Below are 10,369 nucleotides of genomic sequence, written 5' to 3'. Positions count from 1 at the left end.
TCCCTCTCCCTCTCTGTCTCCCTCTGACTCTCTGTCTCCCTCTGACTCTCTCACTCCCTCTCACTCTCTCTCACTCCCTCTGTCTCCATCTCTCCATCTCTCCCTCTGTCTACCTCCCTCACTCCCTCTGTCTCCCTCCCTCCCTCTGTCTCCCTCCCTCCCTCTCTCTGTCTCCCTCCCTCCCCCTCCCTCGCTCTCCCTCGCCCTCCCTTTCCCTCCCTCCCTTTCCCTCTCCCTCTCTTTCCCTCCCTCTCGCTCTCCCTCCCTCCCCCTCCCTCGCTCTCCCTCGCCCTCCCTTTCCCTCCCACCCTTTCCCTCTCCCTCTCTTTCCCTCCCTCTCGCTCTCCCTCCCTCTCCCTCCCTCTGTCTCCCTCTCCCTCCCTCTGTCTCCCTCTTCCTCCCCTTTCCTCCCTCTGTCTCCCTCCCTCTGTCTGCCTTCCTTTCCCTCCCTCCCTCGCTCTCCTTCCCTCCCTCGCTCTCCTTCCCTCCCTCGCTCTCCTTCCCTCCCTCGCTTTTCTTCCCTCCCTCGCTCTCCTTCCCTCCCTCGCTCTCCTTTCCTCCCTCGCTCTCCCTCCCCCCTCGCTCTCCCTCCCCCTCGCTCTCCCTCCCTCCCTCGCTCTCCCTCCCTCCCTTGCTCTCCCTCCCTCCCTCGCTCTCCTTCCCTCCCTCTCCTTCCCTCCCTCGCTCTCCTTCCCTCCCTCGCTTTTCTTCCCTCCCTCCCTCTCCTTCCCTCCCTCCCTCTCCCTCCCTCCCTCGCTCTCCTTCCCTCCCTCTCCTTCCCTCCCTCTCCTTCCCTACCTCGCTCTCCTTCCCTCCCTCGCTCTCCCTCCCTCCCTCGCTCTCCTTCCCTCCCTCTCCTTCCCTCCCTCTCCCTCCCCCTCGCTCTCCCTTTCCCACCTACTCGCTCTCCCTCCCTCTCTCCCTCTCTCCCACTCCCTCCCTTTTCCTCCCTCTGTCTCCCTCCCTGTCTGCCTTCCTTTCCCTCCCTCCCTTGCTTTCCCTCCCTCCCTCGCTCTCCTTCCCTACCTCTCTCTCCTTCTCTCCCTCGCTCTCCCTCCCCCCTCGCTCTCCCTCCCTCCCTCGCTCTCCTTCCCTCCCTTGCTCTCCTTCCCCCCTTGCTCTCCCTCCCCCCTCGCTCTCCCTCCCCCCTCGCTCTCCCTCCCTCCCTCACTTTCCCTCCCTCCCTCGCTCTCCTTCCCTCCCTCGCCCTCCCCCTCACTCTCCCTTTCCCTCCCTCACTTTCCCTCTCTCTTTCCCTCCCTCTCGCTCTCCCTCCCTTTCCCTCCCTCTGTCTGCCTCGCTTTCCCTCCCTCCCTCGCTCTCCTTCCCTCCCTCGCTCTCCTTCCCTCCCTCGCTCTCCCTCCCTCCCTCGCTCTCCCTCCCTCGCTCTCCCTCCCTCGCTCTCCTTCCCTCCCTCGCTCTCTCCTTCCCTCCGCCTCGCTCTCCCTCCCCCCTCGCTCTCCCTCCCTCGCTCTCCTTCCCTTCCTCGCTCTCCCTCGCCCCTCGCTCTCCCTCCCTCTCCCTCCCTTCCTCGCTCTCCTTCCCTCCCTCCCTCTCCTTCCCTTCCTCGCTCTCCCTCGCCCCTCGCTCTCCTTCCCTCCCTCGCTCTCCCTCGCTTTCCCTCCCTCCCTCCCTCCCTCTGTCTCCCTCCTTTTTTTTTTTTTGAAAGGCTGTCTGCAACCAGAGCTCGACTCAGAGACTCTGCTGCCTGTGGGGGCCGGGCGATTTCCGCCGTAGTCAGAGTGGGGCTGCCGGGGCGCTGAGAGGTGTAAATAGCTCCATTAACATGCGAATGGTCTTTGAAAGACCTGTGAAATGCTTGGGTGCGGCTGTGTGCGCGCGCCTGGAAGCTGTCACAGCCCGGGAGGGGGAGCGGGAGGGGGGGGGCCGGCACACAGACAGGGTCACCCTGCCTGTGTGCCCCCCCTCCCTTTAAATGTAGGACAAAATGTCTTGCTTATTGGCCCTCGCTTGATTCCGCAGTGCCTTTACAATGCACACCTGATCCCAGATTATTTTCTTTTGACCGGATTGTATTAAACCAAATGATGAGACTATTACATATACTGAAATGCCCAATTGAACATGTATTTGACAACAGTACTATTGATTTATATACAGCACATCAAGCCACACATCTATTTTTTGTAAGTGCCGTGATTAAAAGATGTTTCTATTACTTAAAGTCACAGAACTGCATTGAACGACACCAGAAGGCTCAGCCAGCCTTGCGAGGTTTCGAATTTGTGACCTGCAGATCACTGCATGTCTCAATCGTGAGTGTTTAATTAGCTGAGGGATTCTGTCCGATTAAGTAATCTGAGCACTGACGGGGCCAAAGGCGTCAAGAACTGCGCAGTGCTCCACTGCTCTGACATGGCCAAAAGGGTGACCCTGCCTGTGTGCCCTCCCCCCTCCCCTCCGGGCTGTGACAGCTTCCAGGCGCGCGCGAACAGCCGCACCCAAGCATTTCACATGTCTTTAAAAGACCATTAGCATTTTAATGAGGCTTTTTCACCTCTCAGCGCCCCTGCAAGCCCCACTCTGACTACGGCGGAAATCGCCCGGCCCCCACAGGCAGCAGAGTCTCTGAGTCGAGCTCTGGTTGCAGACAGCCTTTAATTAAAAAAACAAACTCGGGTACGATGTCTGAAAGGTCCGCGGGCCGCCAGGGAAGGCTTGCCGGGCCGCCAGCGGCCCGCGGGCCGTACTATGAGTACCACTGTACTAGACCAATAACTACAACTTTTCTAATGCGAGACCTATTGCATTCCAACCCCACTCATCCACGCAACCCCACTCATCCACGCAACGCCACTCACACACGCAACGCCACTCACACACGCAACGCCACTCACACACGCAACGCCACTCACACACGCAATGCCACTCACACACGCAACGCCACTCACACACGCAACGCCACTCACACACGCAACGCCACTCACACACGCAACGCCACTCACACACGCAATGCCACTCACACACGCACACTCACACACGCAATGCCACTCACACACGCAACGCCACTCACACACGCAACGCCACTCACACACGCAACGCCACTCACACAAGCAACGCCACTCACACACGCAACGCCACTCACACACGCAACGCCACTCACACACGCAACGCCACTCACACACGCAACGCCACTCATCGACGCAACGCCACTCATCGACGCAACGCCACTCACACACGCAACGCCACTCACACACGCAACGGCACTCACACACGCAACGCCACTCACACACGCAACGCCACTCACACACGCCACTCATCCACGCAACGCCACTCATCCACGCAACGCCACTCATCCACGCAACGCCACTCATCCACGCAACGCCACTCATCCACGCAACGCCACTCATCCATTTGCAAAACAAAAAAGGTAAAACTCTTCTATTGCGAGACCTATTGCATTTTCAATGCTTGTTTCCTCTGCTTTACAATAGAAGGCGCCTCTTTCTCAGACCCTCACTCACCTGGGCTTTTTTCCTGCCTCCTCTCTTCACCTTTACAGCCCAGCTCTCTCCTCCGGGTGGGGCGGGCGGCTTGTGGGAGAGTCTCCCGCCCCCCTCCCTGTGTGCAGCCCCCGCTGCAATGCCCCCTCATCAGACAGAGCCAGGGGCCCCTGGGCTGAAGAGCCGGGCCGGGCCCCGTCTGGAGCAGCCCTGGGAGCTGGTTGTGGTGACTCTGGCATCAGGGGATGCTGCTGAGAGCGTCTGCTGGGAGGCGAGAGGGTTGCTGTGAGGTGTGAGGGGGGAGTGTGTTTGTGTGTGTATCGCGGGAGAGAGTGTGTGTGTTTGTTGAGCCTGCGGCCCCCTGTGTTGGTGTCAAGCAGCTGGAAAATCAGAAAAATCAGTCAGAGGCAGGACAGGGCGGGTTGAAGCCTCAATGAGGAGCTTTTCAGCAGGTCCATGTGCATCTGTTCCTCGTTAGTATAGTGGTCAGTATCCCCGCCTGTCACGGGGTTTAACGGGGAGATACATATTTTTTTAAACTAAGCAAACATGTTGACAATAGAAAACCTTTTTTAAATGCAATTTATAATGTTATACTGATATTACAATTTGCTGATTCTTTTTATTTATGGCCGCACCTTTACAAGTTAAAATATTTGGAAGTTTTTTCCCTTTGGACAGCATTTGTGCCTTTTACTTTTAAGTAATTTAAAAAGTAAAAAGTAACTGAGGCTTATTATTTATATAGCAACACATAGCAACACAAAAGGGGATGATGGACAGAGCGTTTGAACAAATCAAACACTCTCCCCCAGTCAACTGATCTGGGTTTAATCCATCACCATTCTTTAGTTCACTCAGCCACCCCAGTTCAGACATGGCTATATGCAAATCAGTCTGACCCTGTGCCTCGTGGGAACAGTCCAGCCCGAACTGCCAAGCCATGTCTTCCCTGGACCGGAAACAAGCATCCTGGGACCGGTTTCGGATTCATAATCCTCATCAGCCAGGCTATCTTGAATTCAGTGGCCAAGTGAACAAGGGACTCACGTCTGAGCATACCCTGCCACACTTAGGGCGAACAAAGCGACACAAAAGGGGATGATGGACGGAGCGTTTGAACAAATCAAACACTCACCCCCAGTCAACTGATCTGGGTTTAATCCATCACCATTCTTTAGTTCACTCAGCCACCCCAGTTCAGACATGGCTATATGCAAATCAGTCTGACCCTGTGCCTCGTGGGAACAGTCCAGCCCGAACTGCCAAGCCATGTCTTCCCTGGACCGAAAGCAAGCATCCTGGGGCCGGTTTCGGATTCATAATCCTCATCAGCCAGGCTATCTTGAATCCAGTGGCCAAGTGAACAAGGGACTCACGTCTGAGCATACCCTGCCACACTTAGGGCGAACAAAGCGACAAAGGGACTGTTCCCATGAGGCACAGGGTCAGACTGATTTGCATATAGCCATGTCTGAACTGGGGTGGCAGAGTGGGCTAAAGAACGGTGATGAATTAAACCCAGATCAGTGGACTGGGGGTGAGTGCTTGTATTGTCCTCGCTCCGTCCATCATTTCCTTTGGTTTTTCTTTGTTCGCCCTAAGTTGGCAGGGTATGCTCAGACGTGAGTCCCTTGCTCACTTTGCCACTGGATTCAAGCAAGCCGGGCTGAAGAAGGCTGAAATGCCAGAAACCGGTCCCCGGTAGCTTGTTTCCGGTCCAGGGAAGGCATGGCTTGGCAGTTCGGGCTGGACTGTTCCCATGAGGCACAGGGTCAGACTGATTTGCATATAGCCATGTCTGAACTGGGGTGGCAGAGTGGGCTAAAGAACGTTGATGGAATAAACCCAGATCAGTTGACTGGGGGTGAGTGCTTGTATTGTCAACGCTCCGTCCATCATTTCCTTTGTTTTTTCTTTGTTCGCCCTAAGTTGGCAGGGTATGCTCAGACGTCAGTCCCTTGCTCACTTTGCCACTGGATTCAAGCAAGCCGGGCTGAAGAAGGCTGAAATGCCAGAAACCGGTCCTCGGTAGCTTGTTTCCGGTCCAGGGAAGGCATGGCTTGGCAGTTCGGGCTGGACTGTTCCCATGAGGCACAGGGTCAGACTGATTTGCATATAGCCATGTCTGAACTGGGGTGGCAGAGTGGGCTAAAGAACGTGATGGATTAAACCCAGATCAGTTGACTGGGGGTGAGTGCTTGTATTGTCAACGCTCCGTCCATCATTTCCTTTGGTTTTTCTTTATTATTTATATAGACATATATATTATTAAAATCAAAGAACTACGTGGAAAATGCATTTTACTGAGTATACATGCTAAATAAATGGAATTTTGGGGGCGGGCTCTGTATGGGGAATTGTTTCATACAAAGGTGTCATTTATATCTATTTAAGCATAATAGTTTAGAACTTACAGACACATTGTGAAAGTAAAAGTGCCACTGGGCGGACGTGCACGCCTCACCACCCTCATCAGAGATCTTATATTCCCTAGGTCCAGCATGAGTACCTAACACAGGTCGGTGTTTACCCTGTATATTGGGTCCCTGCCTTGAAAGTAAAACCCTGTCCAGTAGGGTGACCCACTGGCGTGGGTACAAATTCAGGACGGTGAGTGTAAAAATTCAGGACAAAACTTTGGGACAAAAGTAACGTTTTACATACACATCAGAGGAGGTCGCGCAATAGTATATAAGTGAGCGCATCCATATCCAAACATATTCTTACGATTCCTAACCTAGCCATCACGTATCCTTCCATCCATCATTCCATTAATCCATTCACACTTTCACTCATCCATCCAACATTTCACCGTCTCTACTGGGGAAATGCCCAATGGAATAAAAGGCCTGTCTGGCTGTGCCAAGGACAGCAGACACTCCCTGAAGGGGAAAGGTGTATTTCCTTTGTAGGAATGCACCAGTGATTGTGATTGGCCAAAGGTCACAGACACAGCTTGTCACGTCCTCAAAGAGTGGGCATGTAACCCTGGTGCCCTCTCATACTGCTCTGGAGCAAACACCACCATCTGCGCCCTCCCCGACCAGGCATTATCTCTTATTAGACACAAAAAATAAACACCAGCAGTGTGGGCCCTTGTGTCGCACTAGTGTGTTTTACTGAATATCTTTTAAACTCGGACGCTCTACTTTTCGTGACCTCACATTCTTAGATTCAACAACTATTGAGCAACCAAAATCTAGGCATTTTTTCATGACATTCTGCCTCGACACACGGACGAGATTAATCAGGGGGTACTATACCACCCAGGGGAAGAGACTGATTCCCCAGGAAGACACTGAACCAGACGGTACACTACACACCATTCGAAATATGTGGTCCTGGAACTCAGAAACCTGATGTAGACCTCAGGGACGAAACGCGTTGACTGGGCCGATTGGAAAAAAGTGTTGTTCTGAAAAAGGAATAGAAATTGGATTATGAAACGTAATTGCACGACTCCTGAAAATTGAATATTGTGGTATTACATCATATTGGATATGTTGCTGGACTTTTTGATGGCTTGAATCTTGGCTGAAAATAAATTAACATAGTATACGCTCCTTTTTTATTTGATTTTTTCTTATTAGTGCTATGCTGTGATGTTATAACCCTTTCGTGTCTGTAGTCTTAACTGGACTGAAATAGACTTTACGAATAAAAAAAATGCTGGTTCGTCAGTTTCTTGTAAATGAGTCCCTCAATGTGTGATCCCGTCACACAATAATCTGCAGAGGTGTGATGAACGTTTCCTTCTCTTTGCAGGTTTGAATAAAAGGAAGCAGGTATTTGCTGAAAGAAGAATATCTGAGTTAGGAGCCCCTGCCATGGAGCATCCTTCTGTCCTTTGGGAGTCCCTGCGACTAAGGAGGGGACAGACAAGAACAAGCATTGGAAATGCAATAGGTCTCGCATTAGAAAAGTTGGAGCAATTGGTCTTGTAAATGACAAATATTTTATTTATTTGCTGGTTTTTAAAATAGCTAAATTGATAGCTTTGTCATTTGCAATGGCAATAGTTATAACTTTCGTGAATGTGACACCTACAGCATTTGGAATGCAACATGTTTTGTATTTACGTGACTTAGATGCCAGCTCTGGTCGTTAGGCCACATCTCTGTTGTGAGCACGCAAGCAGTTGCCCTTGGACTGCTTGCTGTGTTGCCACCTTGGCTGTAGAGAGGGCGGGACAAAGGGTTCTTGCTGATTCTATTGTGATTGTAATTGCATCTGTATAGCGCTTACTTCCCTCAGGGGAAGTTGAAGCGCCTTAGATTGCATCCAAATAGAACACAGGCATGCAAAACAGTAGTGAATGGGTCTGTGGGGTGCAAGAAAGGCACATAGCTGAGGTATACGAAGGAGCAAGGAATTGTGTGTGTTGTGTGCCTGGGCGTGTATAGAGAGAGTGTGTCTGCTTGTGTGTGCGCGGAGGGGAGACGGGGTGGGGGAAGGGGGGGTGGGGTGTGTGGAAGGAGGGTGTTGGGGGGGTGCCCGCAGTTTTGCTGTTCCCAAGAGCTGAAAATCGCACCTGTTACTTATTACCAATTAGTAGACCTCGGAAAGATGAGAGGCTGGGTCGGTCCTGTTAAGATTTAAAGTCGTGGCGCGCAAGTCATGCACAAATAAGAGCAGCAAGCGCTCCTCTTACAAATCATCGATGTTAGAGCAAAAGGTCTGTAAAACAATATAATCAGTCAAATTAATATCAAATAATTTCATATATTCATCAGTTAAAGAGAATAAAAAGCAGATGGGATAGATCAACCGCGACTTCAGAGCGGGTCAGAATTTTTAATATCATTGTAAATGGGAGCAATTACGGCATTAATGCAGGACATTTGAGGACATTGCAGATCCACTTGATGCGGCTTGTGTAGGGAGTTGTTTTGCTTTACAGCTAGATTTACGCTACTTCACACGTGCTTTCATGTATGGGCATTGCTTCTAAGGTCTGTGTGCAACCTGCAAGACTCTGGCTCGAATCTTGGTGTCCCCCCGCAGCTTTTAATTATTGCTAAAATTCGTACCATTAAGGGCTCATTACAAAGTTTTTAACAGACCCCTTGAGACCGAGAGGGATGGACGAGCTGCTCTCGCTGCTGCGCCCCTCACTTCCCTACTTATGACCGGGGGACTGTCACTGGTTTTCCATCCCTAGGGCAGGGGAGGGGGCGGAGCGGGTAAAAAAAACAAAAAACAAGACGGAGGGAAGGCAGGCCAGCACTGATCTAGGTACTGTGGTCAGACAGACGGGTGATTTTATTAGAGCCACCCCGGTCACAATGGAAGGAGACACGTAAGTAATTGTATCGGATCGAGGACATCGTGGTCACGCCAATTCTGAATGAGTTTAGCAAATTAATGACATAAAAATATTCACCTGCATTACATTAAAACATCACAGGGAGCATAATTTTACTTAAAAGATGGGATTTGAAAGAGAACAGACACTCCAAGAGCACATGCGTGTTCAGTTATTTTTTTGTAAAAATCAGCTTTGATGCATGATTGAATAACTATGTAAAAAGATGGAGGGAAGACAGAGAAAGGGAGGGGGAGGAGAAATGCGACACGGCGGGCATGGGAGGGGGCGGAGCGGGGGTGTAGGAGGAGGGAGAGCGGATTAAGGAGAGCGGGAGGAGGCAGCGAGTAGTTTAGCGAGCCAAGACGGAGGGCATTGCTGTGGGGAGGGGGGAGGAGAAATGTCACAGGGAGCATAATTTTACTTAAAAGATGGGATTTGAAAGAGAACAGACACTCCAAGAGCACATGCGTGTTCAGTTATTTTTTTGTAAAAATCAGCTTTGATGCATGATTGAATAACTATGTAAAAAGACGGAGGGAAGACAGAGAAGGGGAGGGGGAGAAGAAATGCGACACGGCGGGCAGGGGAGGGGGCAGAGCGGGGGTGTGGGAGGAGGGAGAGCGGATTAAGGAGAGCGGGAGGAGGGAGCGAGTAGTTTAGCGAGCCAAGACGGAGGGCATTGCTGTGGGGAGGGGGGAGGAGAAATGTCACAGGGAGCATAATTTTACTTAAAAGATGGGATTCGAAAGAGAACAGACACTCCAAGAGCACATGCGTGTTCAGTTATTTTTTTGTAAAAATCAGCTTTGATGCATGATTGAATAACTATGTAAAAAGACGGAGGTAAGACAGCGAAGGGGAGGGGGGAGGAGAAATGCGACACGGCAGGCAGGGGAGGGGGCGGAGCAGGGCTGTGGGAGGAGTGCGGCTGTGGGAGGAGTGCGGCTGAGGGAACAGAGGGCGATTTCAGGCTGCGATGAGGGTGTGAAGCAGCAGGGGCTGCGGGAGGGAGGCTGGGCTGCCTTTGATGGAGGCTGGGCGGCCTTTGATGTGTAATGCAAGGCAGGCGGCTGGTGGCATGTGCACGCGCTTTTAATGTCAATGCGCTTGCGCATTGAGCTTGAATTTCACGGGCACTGCAAGGAATCGCCATCGACTTGCAAGTTGGTTAAAGTCTGTTTAAGCCCCCATAGTCTCGCAAGCTCAATGCGCATGCGCATTGACAGGCGAGACCTAAAAACACATAATACAGGTAGAGTCCTAGCAGAGATGGACATAACATATTGGAAATTCAACCATACACTGCACAACTGGCTCGTTGGTCTAGGGGTATGATTCTCGCTTAGGGTGCGAGAGGTCCCGGGTTCAAATCCCGGACGAGCCCTCTGTTCTTTTTATAAAGTCACATTTCAATAAATCGATACTTTCAAAAGGTGCGAGTCACAAAACAAGTAACTTTGAAATAACCAAGGTTGGTTTTGCATTTGATTACAAACATACCCTAACGCACTCGAAGGAAGAACGTGAGCCCTGCACCATCGAGCCAGATGCAGAAACAGCTGGGGGAGGGGGCGGGGCAGCGACCCCGCCACAT

General features: G+C 51.6%; 1 non-coding gene across 1 annotated transcript; it reads left to right on the top strand.

The window, feature by feature from the left end:
• The first annotated feature begins 10,087 nt into the window (after positions 1–10,087).
• Positions 10,088–10,159, top strand: TRNAP-AGG (transfer RNA proline (anticodon AGG)). The gene has a single exon. It is a non-coding gene; the product is annotated as a tRNA-Pro (tRNA).
• The last annotated feature ends 210 nt before the right edge of the window (positions 10,160–10,369 follow it).

The sequence above is a fragment of the Lissotriton helveticus genome, chromosome 1_2, assembly GCF_964261635.1.
Source record: "Lissotriton helveticus chromosome 1_2, aLisHel1.1, whole genome shotgun sequence".
NCBI lineage: Eukaryota > Metazoa > Chordata > Amphibia > Caudata > Salamandridae > Lissotriton > Lissotriton helveticus.
The sequence above is the reverse complement of the archived record's forward strand: the minus strand, read 5'-3'. Positions and strand labels throughout refer to the sequence as shown.